The sequence below is a fragment of the Podarcis melisellensis genome, assembly GCF_964234715.1.
Source record: "Podarcis melisellensis genome assembly, chromosome: 11".
Taxonomy (NCBI): domain Eukaryota; kingdom Metazoa; phylum Chordata; class Lepidosauria; order Squamata; family Lacertidae; genus Podarcis; species Podarcis melisellensis.
The window spans coordinates 40,390,749-40,406,784 of record NC_138543.1 but is presented as its reverse complement, the minus strand read 5'-3'; positions in this window follow the sequence as shown (position 1 = coordinate 40,406,784).

The window sequence follows — 16,036 nt, the reverse complement described above, 5'->3', positions numbered from 1 at the left end:
CCTCCACATGCAGCTGCTGGGTGACCTTGGGCTAGTCACACTTGTCTGAAGTCTCTGAGCCCCACTCACCTCACAGAGTGTTTGTTGTGGGGGAGGAAGGGAAAGGAGAATGTTAGCTGCTTTGAGACTCCTTAGGGTAGTGATAAAGCGGGATATCAAATCCAAACTCTTCTTCATCTTCTTCTTCCCTCTATAGTGAGGTCACACCACAAATGCTTAAGGGCGGTCATATAAAACAGCTTTCTGTGTGCAAATGTCACTGAGTTAATTTTGGAGTGTTCCATCTCCCTTTATGGATTCAGCTGACTCCTTAAACCAAACAGTTTATATTTGCTGAAAGAACAGGCCACTGTGCACCATCTCATCCTACTCATCAGAGGACTAAGATGGTTTACAGCCAGACTGTCACCAGCCAGCTGAATATGCAGGTGAATGTACTGCCCTAAATGACTGTATTAGGTTATATAAATACACAGCTTAATGAAATTGTGGGTAATAGTCAGAGGAAATAAACTCTGACCAAAATATACAATTGACATTTGCCATTTGAAGCAAAAAATCTCAGCTGAACAGGATCGAAAGACAGAGAAAAACAACAATAGGCTAAATGCTGAAAGCCAAATCTGATTTCCTATTTGACAATTGCTTGTACTTTTACAAAAGGGTATTAATTTCCTGCAGTCCACACAAACCTTCTGAACTCTTCATGACCCGTTTGCCGCACTTTCAGAATGTATATGCCAAATAAATCCTTAAACTTCTTCAAACCACTGATAGTTGGAGGCTTGTTAGGTCTCTGCCCTCAATGATATTAAGATAAACAATTATATTCTATACTTGGTATGTTGCCAAAATAGAGCAACTGAAACTAAGAAATAAATGGCACTGGATTTGAATAATAACTTGTCAAAATGCCAATGTAATTCTAAGGAATCTTGGAGGTATAACTGTAAAGCTTTACCCCACCAAGTGAGCACAGAGCTTATGCATATAAATAAGCCATACGACAGTTTTCATTTTAAGCATGACTTGCAAATGTGATCTGCAAGTCATTGGCGCTGGCTTGTACAGTGGTGTTATCTCCACACCAGTCTGCACCAAAAAACCTTCCAGCATCACAGCTCTCCTTACCAGGAGCAATACCTAGAATGGGAAGATTTTTCTCCACCCTCCTTGTTTAAGACCATGCCTGATTATTCCTCAGAGGCATCTATCTGCATGTCTGATGAACTCAGTGATTCTAAGCATGGAATGGCTGTTCTTACAAACATGTGACTATGTCAGGCTTAGGGTGTATGGGGTGTTAGGTGAGGTGTAGCACCTCTAGTGGGGGACACATTGTGCTTCTTCTGGCGTAGTTTGTCCACTTTTGGTTTCCATCCTGCACACAGCTCTCACCTGTGGGTCCTTGAGGCTCTCAGCATGTGACAGCAGCCACACCTCAGAAACATCTTCAATTGGCCAACTAAACTAGGTGAGGGTAGCTGATGGGCCTCAAAACCTTCATGAGTTAAGGACTTCCCTTGCAAAGACAAGCTCTGGAGGATTGAGCAGACAAGACCAACAGTGGGTCTAAGAGTCAAGAAAGGTGATTTCTGCACTGGCTGCACAGGGAAGTGAGGGGCAGATGGGGCTCATCAACTGGAGAAGGAAGCCCATCTAATCCTAAACTTCCACTGCCTACTCATTCATGGGAGAGGCTTCGGGAGTAAACCCCGAGGAAAAATCTGTACCCACTGCCTTGCAGAGCATCTTTGGGAAAAGAAAGGTTTTAGTGTGGCTGTCCCTGATCTGTGGAATAGCATTCATATCAAGATATGACAGAGAACTTACTATCTGCAATTTCTGGAAATAGTTGAAGACTACTAGATAAATAAATGGGTCTTTATCACGAGTGTCCACTTGTATTGATTGTTTTTAAGTTTATAACAGCTTTTAAATTATCTTAAGTATAAATCACCTTGAGGTGGTGGTTTAGAATATGATTAATTGTAATAAAAACAGTAAATTTGTCACAGCAAACACTCCTCTGGTAAGCTGCATGTTTTGCAAATTAATCTTAAATACAGACAATAAAGGACTTTAAACCTTGATGAAACCTCCTAGTGAAATCTCTTTACTCCCCAGCTGAAGTCCTCCTCACATGTTTAAAAGAGCGGTTGTTGTTGTTGTTGCTGCTGCTGTTATGAAGAGGTGGAGGATGATGGAGATGTGCAAGAAGCAAACACTGATAACTAATGAACAGTTTCAACAAATTTCCCAGAAGCAGTAGCCTTATTTAGACTTTTTGTGTGTGTGCTCTTTAGTGATTTTTCATCATAGTGAGTAATTTCACTGACTCACTGCGGAATTGTTTGTCATTTTATTTTATTTTGTTCTTGTTGGTTTGAGAGAAGAGGAGGATGGCACACACACACACACACGCACACACACACAAACACAAACAAGTCACTGTTTGCTGCATGAGCAAAGTAACTTCTTGTTGTGTGGAACTTTGTTTAGGAAGATGTTATCAATTAAAATCATGATTTTTTAAGGCGTTGAAAAGCAGTTGTGTTTATTAATTAAAATGTTTATATCCCACTGTACCAACTCACAATAAGGTGTTCAGATAACAGTTGTGTTTATTAATTAAAATGTTTATATCCCACTGTACCAACTCACAATAAGGTGTTCAGATAACAAACCATGTAATATTAAAATCGCAGTCATGCGGTGAGATAAAAGCAGCTGATGAATGGCAGCATAACATCAAGGTGAAAAAAGTGGAAGCCACACCATAGGCCAGTGATAGCCAATGTTGTACATTCCAGATGTTGTGGGCCTTTCAGTACCCAGCCAGCATGACTAATGGCCATGAGAGGTGTGGTCACCACATTGGCTACTCTTGCCAAAAGCCCACAGGAACAAAACCTGAAATTGACAGATTGGTTCATCCCTAAAGAAGTTATCATAAAGTCATAGAATTGCAGAGTTGGAAGGGAATCCCAAGGATGATCTAGTTCAGTCCCCTGCACTGCAGGAATCTAAATGCAATGCATAGAAACGAAAGCATCCATGACAGATGGCCATCCAACCTCTGCTTAAAAACTTCCAATGAAGGAGAGTCTACCACCTCCCGAGGGAATCTGTACCACTGTCAAACAGGTCTTACTGTCAGAAAGTTCTTCCTGATTAAATATCAGAATCACCTTTCGGAATCGCCTTTCTTGTAAGTTGGATCCATTTGTTCAGGTCCTCCCCTCCAGAGCAGGAGGAAAAAAGCATGCTCCCTGTTCCAAGTGACAACCCTTGAGATATTTGGAGATGGCTATCACATCTCCTCTTAGTCTCCTCTTCTCCAGGCTAATCATGCCCAGCTCCTTCAACTGTTCCTCATAAGGCTTGGTTTCCAGACCCTTGATCACCTTAGTTGATTTGAAGACAAATACATGCAGAAGCCTATCCAATTCTTCACTGACACATAAAACTGCTCCCACCTTCAAGCTTTTCCTGGCCAATGATTAGGAAGACAAGAACTTGGAAAATTTGATATTTTAGCTATGCCAGCTGAGGGGTTGTAGATTATAGCGGAAGCCCCACTACAGCAGCAGGCAATCCTGTATGTAAGGATTGTCAGAACTGTAGATTCATTTACACATTCAAGTGCAAGGTTTTTCATAGGCAGAAGTGAGCACAATGGTACTATAGTGCATAGCTGGGCTGTTTTTCTCATTCCTATTCTAATGTGGGAGGCATTCTACTTATGGATTCTACTTATGGCCTCTTTTCACTGCTACAGAGCTCCCGGTCTTTAACCTGCTCACACCAATAGGATGGGTTTCCTTGAGAAATTCTGTGTACCAGCAGAATTGTTCTGGGATGGTATTCAGGGCTGGTCCTATTCAGAACTGACCCATTGAAGTCAACGGAGCTGACTAGATTCCTTGGCGTTAGGTATCATCTGTAAGTGAGTTTCAGAGTGAGTTCTTTCCTTTTCGCTGATATGGATTTAAAGGAAGGTTTAGACCACATTCTGGTCCACTGAGTGGGGTTAATCTCATAGCCTATGTCATCCTCCAATTGTTTTTTGATTACATCTAGGGGATTTGTGGGATTTTGGAGTAGTACTTTGTACACTGTGGATACCATCCCTTTGCCGTGTCGCTTTATTGTTAGGAGGAAGCTTTCGAAGGGTGTCAGGGGCCTAGTTGCTGCTGATTTTACTACTGGATTGTTTAAGAGGGCATGTAATTGGCGGTGTGTTAGCCTGGGCATTTGGGAATTTGCCTTGTATTTCTTGTGTTGAGAAGGGTTTGTTATTTTTGTAGAAGTCTGTTAGGCAGTATAAACTGGCCCTGCTAAACATCTTTCAAGATAATAATGCCCACTTACATCATAAAGAGCTCATAACCCACCTACTCTCAGCAGCCAGAAACATCATGGCCAGACACTGGAGAGATCTGTAAATATGGACCAATGGTATTAAATAGTATGGGAAACAGCCTTATTGGAAAAAACTAACCAATAAACTGAAACTGACATGGGGACAAATAGAAGAAGACGCCTTCACCCCAGTATGGCTCCCCTTTATCACATACACAGCCCAACAAGACAACAACAAGAATCCGCTAACAGCATACGAATCAATCTGGCAAACCTGATTCAAAAACACCCACCCCACTCACACATGAAAACAAAGTTCACCACGGTGAATCACAAACAAACAACCACACCCTGGGCCAACCCCAACCTCTCTCACCACCAAAGGATCACAAGCGAATAGTAAAGAGAACCTGCACAAACGGCGCTGACACAAAACTCCACACATACACTAAGCAGAATAGAAGAATTGCCATCCACCCCACCCCCACCCACCATGGCCCCCTCCACCTCTTTCCCCTTTGTCTTCCTAATGTAACACAACAAATGAAACTGATCTGTAGGAAATGTAACTTGAAAAAGAGAAATTGTACATACTTTTGTAAATCAATAAATCTTTAATAAAAATATGTTTTAAAAAAACATAGACAGGACTAGATTAGGATTATTAATTTTAATGGGTCTATTTAGAGTAGGACAACCCCTAATCTGCACCCCTAATCTGCACCAGGATTTTGTTTCCACTGGCTTTGGCACTTCCTAAATATTCCTGGCTCTAAAAACAAGAGGGAACAAATGTAGGGATGAACATGTCCAAAAGAGGCACAGGCAGTTAATAAACTGATTTGCCCATCTCTACAGAATAACAGTGATAACAGTGGGGAATAGGTGTAGGTTTGCCTGCCAAGGTCTCAGGTTCAACCCCTGGTGTCTCTCTGGGTATGACAGAGAAAGAACCTCTGCTTGAAACCCGTGGCAGACCTTTGGGTCTTAAATTTCAGTAGTGCCCTGTGCAATGTCAAATGTTGGCACTCATCCCTGCTTCTAAATAATAGCTTGGGGTGCCCCCTTTGGCACCCTGAAGTTCTGCAGCCAGTGCTGTCATACTAGTCATGCTCCCCTAAATTTGCCTCTGCTGAAACCCTGGAGAGCCATCCCCAGTCAGTGTTGGCAGTACTGAGATAAATGGACCTATGGTTTGCCTTGGTATACTGCAGTTTCCTATGTTCCTTTGTTGAATTTCCTATGTTCCTTTGGTTGTATTTCAGAAAAACAACTAGAAGGTAAGTGAGGCAGATGCGTTTGCTTGAAAACATGGCCCCAGATACCCTCAAAATGCACACAGTTCTATGGACATTATTATATAGCAAGAAGAACTGCTAGGTTGCTTGGGCTGCAAAGTTTTGTAGACATTACACCCATTTTTGAGACAATTCAGGTTCTGTTCAAGGTGTTCTGAAATTTGACTTAGCTGGCTAGTTAGCTAGCATTATGATTTATCAATCACCTTCCCAGTCCAAATCATTATGAGCTGAAGAAACAGCAACAAAGCCATAATTCCAAAGCAATAAAATACAGCATATAAAACAATCCAATAAAAGCAACAACAATTGTCCGGCGCCACAGTAAAACCTCATAGACCAAACATCAACTGCAGTAAAAACCTTCTGACCTGATGCCTAAATGCTAGTAATGCAATTATTTTGCATCTTAGGTGTGTGCCCACTTGCATTGTGGGTAGGGAACAAATTTTCTGCAAGGGCAACCAGCTGTTGTCAATTCACTCTTCTGTGTTTGAAGGAGTACGTTAGACTTGTGCCTTAGAAGAGGGCTAAGGTCCCTAACATAGGAGGCTACTCCTTTTATTGGTAGAAGGTTATACTCATATGACCAGAGTGTGGAAGAAGATAGTACACCTTGCAAAAAAAGATGCAGCTGAGTTGTGAAATATCTTGCAAAATGTAAAGCTACTTTGAATACATGGTTAAATGATGTGTGCTAATTTATTTTTTTAAAGAAAAATGATAAATACAAACAAAATACTGGTTGGTTAGCTTTGGTGTCAAATAATTGGGTGGACTAGACATGTGGACTTTTCATGGCAGATCCAGGAATATGTTTGCAATCATAACAACAGTAATTTTTGGCTTCAGTTGTATATCTGCTTACCCAGGAAATAAGCCCAGTTGGTCTCAAGGCAACTTTCTTCTGAGTGGACATTGCACTATTATAGTACAATCTTATAGAGGTCTACTCAGAAGAGGTTCCCATTGAATTCAATGGGACTTATTCCTGGGCAAGTGGATATAGAGTTGTAGGCTTAATTATTAAGGTTTGCTCATTTTTGTTGCAGCTCAATGTCAATATTTTTTGTTGTTTCATTTCTCGAGGTAGTATCTGGATATTCAACGGGATGACTGAGTTAACTTTTGGATTTTAAATATCCCTGGGCTATTTTCTGCCTCTGGATAAATCTCTTCAGAAAGTCCTTAAGAGAAAACCTACCAGTCCCTTTTTATAGATTTGTATGATAATAACAACATTGTCTTAAGCTGGCAATTAGGATGTGTTTTTTCTTGCCAGCTGCTGCATGCTCTAACCTTAAATCAACTTCACGCTCACGTTGCACTTTTTATTGTCTACTCCCTGCTCAACTCTGGTTTGTTTTTTAAATTTGTTTCCTTGGAGAAACACTGAGTTTATGGGCTGTAATTGGCTAGCTGGAACAAGTTCCTTGGTGGGGATTTGCTGAACAGGATGGAGGCCCTATGGCTTCGGATGGCAAGACTTCAATGTCCATTTGCTGGCGCCATGAAAGGGATGGACTCAATGACTCACTGAAGCTAAGCCACTGGTTCCAGCTGACCTGTGCCAGAACTTTGAGATAAGTATAACAAACCATACATCAGTGTCAGGCTCCAAACGACTCCAAACCACCTGTATCCACTCTGAAGTTCCATTTCTTTCCCTCTGCAATGAATGTAGAATCTATGGTCCCTACAGATGTGGATGGACAACAACTCCTATCATTCCTGACCATTGCCATACTAGCTGGGGCTGGTGGGAGTAAGACATCTAGAAGACCATAGGTTCTCTATTCATGATTCAAGCAGTGGCAAACATATCCAGTTTTTCTCTTGTAGCAATCCCAATTATGTCTGAGTTCAACTTGAGTTCCCTATACTTGATTACTTGGTGATTCACAGCTGAATGTGTGAACTGCTACCACTGAAAATCTTTTCATTCAGAGGCAGATTTAGGGGATAGTGACACCAGCACTGGGTGCTGAGCTGAGATGATGCTGCAGTGGGCACTGCGACAATGACTTAGAATGGAAGGTGAGAGATGGGTGGGTGTGCTAAATTTTGATGTCACACAGGGTGCTGCTGAACTTTGAAAGCCCAAAGTCTGCTACAATTGTGGAGTCTTGTCAGTGATGTCCCATTCACACATGCTGCCATAGTAATTAAGCAATGAACATACATGTGTGAAACAGCCCTCAACAGCATTCAATACCAAACATTTGGTAAGTTAAAACATGGTTTACTTACAAACTCTCCAAAAGTCAGATTCATGTGCTTTTCCACACATCACTCAGAAAAGTTACACAGGCAGTAAAACATAGCTTAGTTACAAAGTGGTAAATGTTCCTAAACTATTGGTATAGGAACACAAAAGAGGTTGGTGAAAACCATGTGGCTGATCTGAAGGAACCAGCTCAGACCTCTTCATGTGCTGAATTTACAGGTAGATGGGGCCGGGGGGTGGCAAAGGCTTGATTACCTATTTTCTCCCAAAGTAAGGGGAAGTGACATGGCTAAGCCTGATGGGACAGCTTACTCTATGGTGTTAACCGCTTCATGCATTAATTAGACTTAAACACGTTGTCTATATTTGGCATGCTATCTTACAAAAGGGGCATCTAGAACTGCCTTCTCCAAGCCTGGTGCTCTCTTGATTTTCAGACTATAACTCCCATCAGCCCTAGGCAGCATGGTCAATGGTTAACAATGATGGCAGTTGTAATCCAAATCAGAGAAGCAGATTGGGGGAGTCTGATCTAGAAAAAAAGGCAGCAATATCTGTTCTGTATCAGCACATTCAACAGGGAAATGACATTATGACTTCAGTAATTTGGTGAAACACATATAATTCCATTATATACAAGCTCACTCAGAGATTTGCACCTAGATAATTATCACTGGGAAATGCTTCTTAGCAGAGCTGGCTGCGTAATGCATGAGAGAGAAATTTATTCCAAGGGTATTGGCTCTGCATCTCTTAACAAATTGCCCCAGAGCATCTTATGATTAGCACAAGGTTTGAAATTATTCATTGGAAAATATTGCTGAGTGCTAGTGGACAATTCATAGCACGTGGCAGTCAGATTCAGACCTCATCTCTGTTGATTTGTTTTAGGGAACGGGGGTGGCTTGTGTCTTACCCAAACTAAGTAACACAATGCTTTCCCTACTGCAAATGAATTTCTATATTTATCTTTCCATGATATGTTTGCAGAAAAGAAACATCCAGCTGACAATTCCATTTGCACTGGGATCCCTAGCTATTTTTTGGTAGATACTCACTCCTAATCTAATTTATCACCCCCATCCCTGCTTTCCTCTAAAGCAGCCTTCACCAACCTCACACCCTCCAATTGTTTTGGAACAAAATCCTCGCTATCCCCAACCTGCATAGGGTTGTAGTCCAAAACATCTGGAGATATGGGAGTTCAAGTTCAAAACACCTGGAGGCAAAGGCAGTTCTAAAGAATTGCAGATTCACCCAGGTGCCCAACAGCTGAGGCATGCAGCAATAACACTCACAGACATCTGATTTCCCTTTACTTGATATCATACTCTAAACGCCTATAGCTAAGGCGGAATGTACGCATACAATATTTTGTTTGTATGATAAAAGACTTGCCCATTACCCAGCACAGAACAAAGTGTGTTTAAGCCCCCTTGATTTCAAGAGTTGTGTGCAGTTGGGCAGTGGCTGAAGAATGGGGTACAGATGTTTCAAAGAAATACATGACCAATTTGGATCTTCCTTGTTAACCAGACAGTACATCTAAGGTGCTTCCAGATGAGTGCTCATTGTGCAATCGGTGCTCCTCGTGCATTCAGGTTTTTTGCAGCATGCACATGACATCAGTGGCATCAAAATGTCAGTCTGCATTCACCCCACTTTATTCTGAATTTTCTCTTCCTGAAGAAAATCTGATTTGTTTTTTTGAAGAAACACGTGACCCATTTGCAGTAGCTCAAGGACCTCTTTGTAAAATCTGAGCCCCAGTCTGGAAGCACTTCTGCTTGTTGGAAGAAAAGGGGTTCATGCAACCAAATGCCCCCTCCAGGTAGATGGGCACAGGGTATGTTTGTCAGATCCAATATGACAACAAGGCAAGTAAAGTGCCCATTTGTGCAATGCACCCCTGAGAGGAGCCTGCTGAATCAGGCCAATGGGTCATCCAGTCCAGTAACTCACAGTGCCCAACCAGATACCCATAGGAAACACACCCACAAACCAGTAGCCCTGGCAATGTCACCACTTGACAGCAAAGGAGATTCAAGACTAGGCATCCTAATAAAATGCTTCCTCTCACTCTCTGTCCCTTTTGTTCAGTGAGGTACACATGCCTTTACTTGACGTTTTGTTTTGCAAAGAGGGTGCCTTTTCTAACCCAGGTGTTACACATATTTATTGAATACTTGGCATTCCAGGGATTTTATAGCAAACAGAGTGTGAAAATCTTGTATTACTCTTTTCCCCTGCTTCAGGGCATTTCTCTCTCTGTGTGTGTCACTGTGTTATTTTGCATGATCGAGCCTTCCTTTTTCTTTTAAACAGTCACAATCAGGTTTTAAAGAGCAACATGGCAGGTTCAAGGACAGACCCAGGGCTCTAGACTCCAAAATTCTCCCTCCAGAAACTCACAAAGAAAAAATGGCTCTACTCAGGCATGGCTGCCATTAGGCTGAGAGTGTGGCAAGGTGGAATAAAGCAAGACAAGATGGTTTCTGGGTGAAGGCATGGAACCAGAATCTACTGGTTGGGGAAGGGCTGTAGCTCAACAGTAGAGCATCAGCTTTGCATGAAGAAGAAGAGGAGGAGGAGAAAGAGGAGTTAGGATTTGATATCCCACTTTATCACTACCCGAAGGAGTCTCAAAGCGGCTAACAATCTCCTTTCCCTTCCTCCCCCACAACAAACACTCTGTGAGGTGAGTGGGGCTGAGAGACTTCAAAGAAGTGTGACTAGCCCAAGGTCACCCAGCAGTTGCATGTGGAGGAGCGGAGACGCAAACCCAGTTCACCAGATTACGAGTCTACCCCTCTTAACCACTACACCACACTGGTTGCAGGTCCCATCCCCAGCATTCCCAGGTAGGGCTGGGAGAGAGACCGCTGGCCAAAATCCTGGAGGCCACTGCCACTCAAAGTCTTCATAGAAGCTCAGGAATATCAGTTCTCTGGTGAGAAGGTGCTTCTGTGACTAGTGTGGCCAGTCTCCTCGCAGCACCTACTTCAGCCTGTGCTGGGTAGTGGTGCACAGGTCGAAATACCACCTAAGATCCTTCAGCTCACCAGTTTATGATCCACCATGGGCTTGAGTGCTGACAGGTCTCAACCATGCCTGCATACAATCAGTACATGGAGGATCACATCTTTGGGCAAATCCATCCAATTCAGTTTCTCTGTTTTTCACATCAGTTCGCACATTAAAAAACTGCATCAGCATTATAGTGTGGATTTTACATTTTTACAAAGCAGTTCTCTTTAATAAAACATATTTTTGCATGTTATTTTCACTTTTATCTTCATTTATATGCACACTTTACTTGAGCATGTGCATTTTTGTACATGTTACTTGACTGTTTTTTATTATGTTTTTAGATATGTTGTAAGCTGCCCAGAGTGGCTGGAGAAACCCAGCCGGATGGGCAGGGTATCAATAATAAAACTACTACTACTACTACCACTGGAGGAACTGCACTGAAAAATTCAGACAAGTGCACATTTCAAAGGATGATGGTTTTTCAGTTTGCATATTGTTTCAGAAAGTGTGAATTAGGTAGATTTCAAATGTGCAATGAATCAAATTTGTCCCCCATCCCAACCTGCAAGGTGAAAAAATAACATATGAGATAAATATAATGCCTATCATGGGGGATTCAATAATGGATCTTGCAACATCAAGTCTAGTTTGGGTCTTGGAGAAGGGCTATAGCTTCTTCCCATCCTCTGAGTGAGTTACAGCAGAAGCCTATTGAAATATACTCGGAGTTGCATAGTGATTTCATGCTCTTTATTGCAGCTCGTTAAACATTGAATAAATCCCCACCCCCGACCTCAGGCTTTATATACATTATGTACACAATGGGTTCTGTCTGATTGGCTGATTCTGCTTCCCTCCTGGAGTCTGATTGGTCTGCTCCTGCAGGCCAATCAGGTTGTTGCATTCTAGGATCCTACTGCCTATTGTTCTAGGATCCAAGCTCAGTACATAACACCTATATATGTCTACTCAGAAATAAGTCCCATACAGTTCGGCAAGGCTTACTCCCGGGTACATGGCTATAGAATTACCATGTTAAAGATGTATTTATTATTTTCCTATGGCTTCCTTCCCCCCTCCCCCAAATTCTGGAAAACATTCCGGAATGAACCTATTAAAAACAAACAAACAAACAAACAAACAAACAAACAAATAAATGGGTTGTATCCAAGTAAGGCAAATGTGTCAGAACGTCATGCAGCTTCTGTTTTCAAGAAGCCACAGACAACTTAACAAAACCCTAGAAAGTGTGAAATTGAATGAAGCCTTTTTATAGACAGATGCATGGCCGCAGAATCGCTTTGCGATATTGTGCTGATGCCAAAGAAATGGCTAAGTAGGCCAAAAAGACTGGTGGTTGTCTCGTTTGCTTTTGAAAATCAGCTTTACCTCCAGCTTGCTTTTACTGGTGATCTGTAAATCGGCAGAAAGAATGAGACTGTGACATTATAAGGACACACTGACCTTTAGAAGGACACTTTCACCTTCTACTTTACCAGCTGCCTTACCCTGCCCTGCCCTGCAAGACCTACTCCACCCACTCTGACATCCCACTCGGTCAAATCTCTTTTCCTGCTGCTGCTTCCAAGTGCTTTGAAACCATCCTTTCACCACCTTCAGAGCCCAGCTCTCTTTGAGTCTAGTGTCTCCATAATGCTTCTGCTCTTTGGCACAGTCTCACTGAAGCTGTCTCATAGGTAGCTGGCTTAAAGAATCAACAGGTAAATCGACCATGCCTGGCTGCAGGTGGAGAGTTCCATGTCTGTAAAAAAACAACAAAACCTCCCTGCAGATAGAAAGTAAGCATGTCAGGCAGAATGGTTTATCTGACAATTCTCCCTGACTTGCTGCTTCCCCACTCTTCTCCCCCCCCAAATTTTTTAATTGATTTTCCAAATTTATAACAAACATCAAAAAACAAACAAACATAAATCCCAACTATGATAATTCCAGTTTTGTTAACATTGTTAGGTGACTTCCTCAAATCCCCCTGGCTGAGTTTCAATGTATATCATTGTAACAGTTTTCCAAAACTAATTTCTCATAAAATTTACTTAATCAATTAACCTCCTTCTTTCTTTTCATTTTAACTTTAGATATATTATTCTATAACATCACATATTTAAATCCTAAGCCAATCTGGTACTTGCAAATGTTTCTATTTAAATTATCTTAGCATATTTAGCTAAATAATCTTTAAATTTCACCCATTCCTCTTGGTGCTCCTCCTCCTTCTGGTCGCGGACTCTTCCGGTCAGGTTGGCTAGCTCCGAAAAGTCCATCATCTTCATCTGTCATTCCTCCACTGTTGGCACTTCTTGTGTTTTCCAATTTTTAGCCAGCAAAATCTTAGTAGCAGTTGTGGCTGCTTCCCCACTCTTCTTCATGCATACTCTGTCTGTTTCCCTCTCTCTGCGCGATCCTGGCAACCCACGCTACACCACTGGACAGGAAGGCACACTGAACACCTCAACAGACAATTTATCAACAGTAGCCCTCAAGTCTGCATGGAAGCAGGTTCACCAGGGTAGGTGATAGCACCACTAGAAAAAGCTCCACTAGATGTCTAGTCAATGAGCCAATGTAGGTAGCAAAGGAGGCCTTCTTCACTACCTGCCCTGGTCTGCAGTAGATGGGATTATGAGGCATGTTCACAATGAGACTAACTCCAGTTGTGTTCCGGCCTCCATGTGAACTGATGATGATTTTGCTAATACTGAGTTCCGTCTCATTTTTAAAGATCATTTTTTAAAATTGTGCCACTTTGATCTAATGACAGTTGCCACTGGCCTTTGAAATTAAATGCATCTTCAGTGCAGCAAACATCAATCCGCATCCCCATTCATTCCAGCCCTGTTTTCATGTACAGGGGATATTATTGGACCATTGTGTCTGCAGTGCTTACCTAAGCAGAGTTTGCAATGAATTGAACCACTTGATTCCTAGTAAAGATGTAATGTCTGTTTGATAGGTCGTAGCCAGCTGCTCCAGGAACATCTGAAGTGTCTGTTTAGAACTGATTGAGAAGCCTCTCAAATTCCCTGTGGGAGTTGAAATGAATTACAAGCAATTCATGAAAGGAAGAAGGAGGTATGAGGATTGTTGTGAAATTAAATTATAATTAACCTTTGCATTGAACCAGATTGCCTCCCCCCCTTCCTCCCAAATCCTTGAAGCTCCCAACCCACTTCTGAATCTGTGTGGTGCGAGAGAGCGGGGATATGTTTTCACGGATCCTGTTGCATGCAGCTGTCTTTAAATTATTGGGAATCTTCCGCGTAGAAAGAGGTGACTAAAAGGATGTGGGAGGAAGGATATGGGAGAGATACCATGAAACCGTAATTGACTAGCAAAAGAGACTGGGAGACAGCTGTTCACTGGTTCATATCATGCAAATACGTAAATAAACCAAATGAAAGCAGCATGGTTAGCCCATTTGCAATGATCCTTATGTCGGAGGATTCCGATGTCGGAGGAAACGGAAATGGTAGCAGAAATTGCAGATGTTTGTTTATTTGTCCCATGCCCAGAATATAAATCAATCCAGTGAATGTGATTGGTATCTGCGGATGGTTTTGCTTTTAGTCCACAAACAATATGTAATTGATTACATCTCACCCTCCAGTTTGCATTGTTTCCTTTGCATTGGAATGAACGGGGTGGAATAACGTCATAACGACGGGATTAATTATGTAAAGTATGTAAGTTATGTAATTTCACCACAGCAAACAAGAAGACAAATAACACGGGTTTGGGTAGAAGACAAACTGCAGCAGAATGGAAAGAGTGCTTCATACAAGGAATACAGACCAGAACAGAAGACTATGCTTTCCTGCGTTCTTTTTATGCAGGAATCTATACCCTTGGTTTTAATAGGATTTACTACTAAGAGGACAGTCTTAGGTTTGTGGCCTTAGAAGAATGGTAACGGATTTAAGAACCTGGATTTTTTTTTTTTGCCAGGCGAGATGATTTTTCCATCTAGTCCTTTTAGCTCTTTTGTCTGAGAGGCAGCAGCTCTCTGGGACTTGGGAAGAGGTCTTTCCCATCACCTGATACCTGGTCCTTTTGGTGGAAGATCCCAAGGATGGAACCTGAGACCAGAGATGGCTCCAGGTGTGAAGCACCTTGGCCAAATAGTTCTCTCATGGGTTCTTTCCTTTCTCAGTGGTCTCTGATGGGCATATGTGCCGGCAGCAGTGAGCAATTGCAAGGTGCAGCAGAAGCAGCAGCAGCAGCGCCCCCAAATCCTGAGGTGGTACCTCTGCTGGTGCTCTGCCTGCCCCACTGCTTCTGCAGAAGCAGCACTTCCCATTTCACCTCAAGCAGCAAAATGGGACACATGACCCCGGAGTGTTAGAGTTCCTGCTCCGCGATTGCAGTCATGGGATTGTTGTCTTTCACATGACCATGTATGTTTTGACTCCACAGAGTGGAAAGTGGCGAAGACAGGGTGTTTGTGTTACTGTGTTCTGTGAAGTGGGACTATTGTCCTTTGTTATTTTTCTCTTTGCTGTCTGATGCTAGAGAGAGAGGGAGCCATGTTGCGAGTGCTCTGTGTGTGCTTATATGTAAATAAAGTAGATTAGCCAAAATGCTGAGTTGCTGTGGTCTGTTAGGCAAGCTGCGAAGACTCTGTGGATCCCTAAGTGTGTCAACGTCTGTTGCCATTGGTCACTGTGATGTTCAGGCAGAAGAAAATGTTTGAAGCTTCCAAGTAAATGACCAGGAGAGAGAGGACATGCCAGTCGGGCAAGTGTCTCTGCCAGGGTTCTACTCGAGAGTAGGACGAGCTCCTGACACTGAGCACTGGGCAACTGGGTCTATGAATGCATGTACGAATGTATGCATATATTGTATTTATTCCCCACATTTTATCCAAGGAGCCCAATGTGATGTACCTGGTTTTCCCTCTCCTCATTTACTGCCCACAACGACCCAGTGAGGTGGGCTAGGCTGAGAGGCAGTGAGTGGCCCAAGGTCACCCAGTGGGCTTCATGGCCCAGGAGGGATTTGAACCCTGCTCTCCCAGGTCCTAGTCTGACACACTAACCACTACGCTACACTGGAGCTCTGCCCCTGCATGCACATGGTGCATCAGCATTGTGAAACG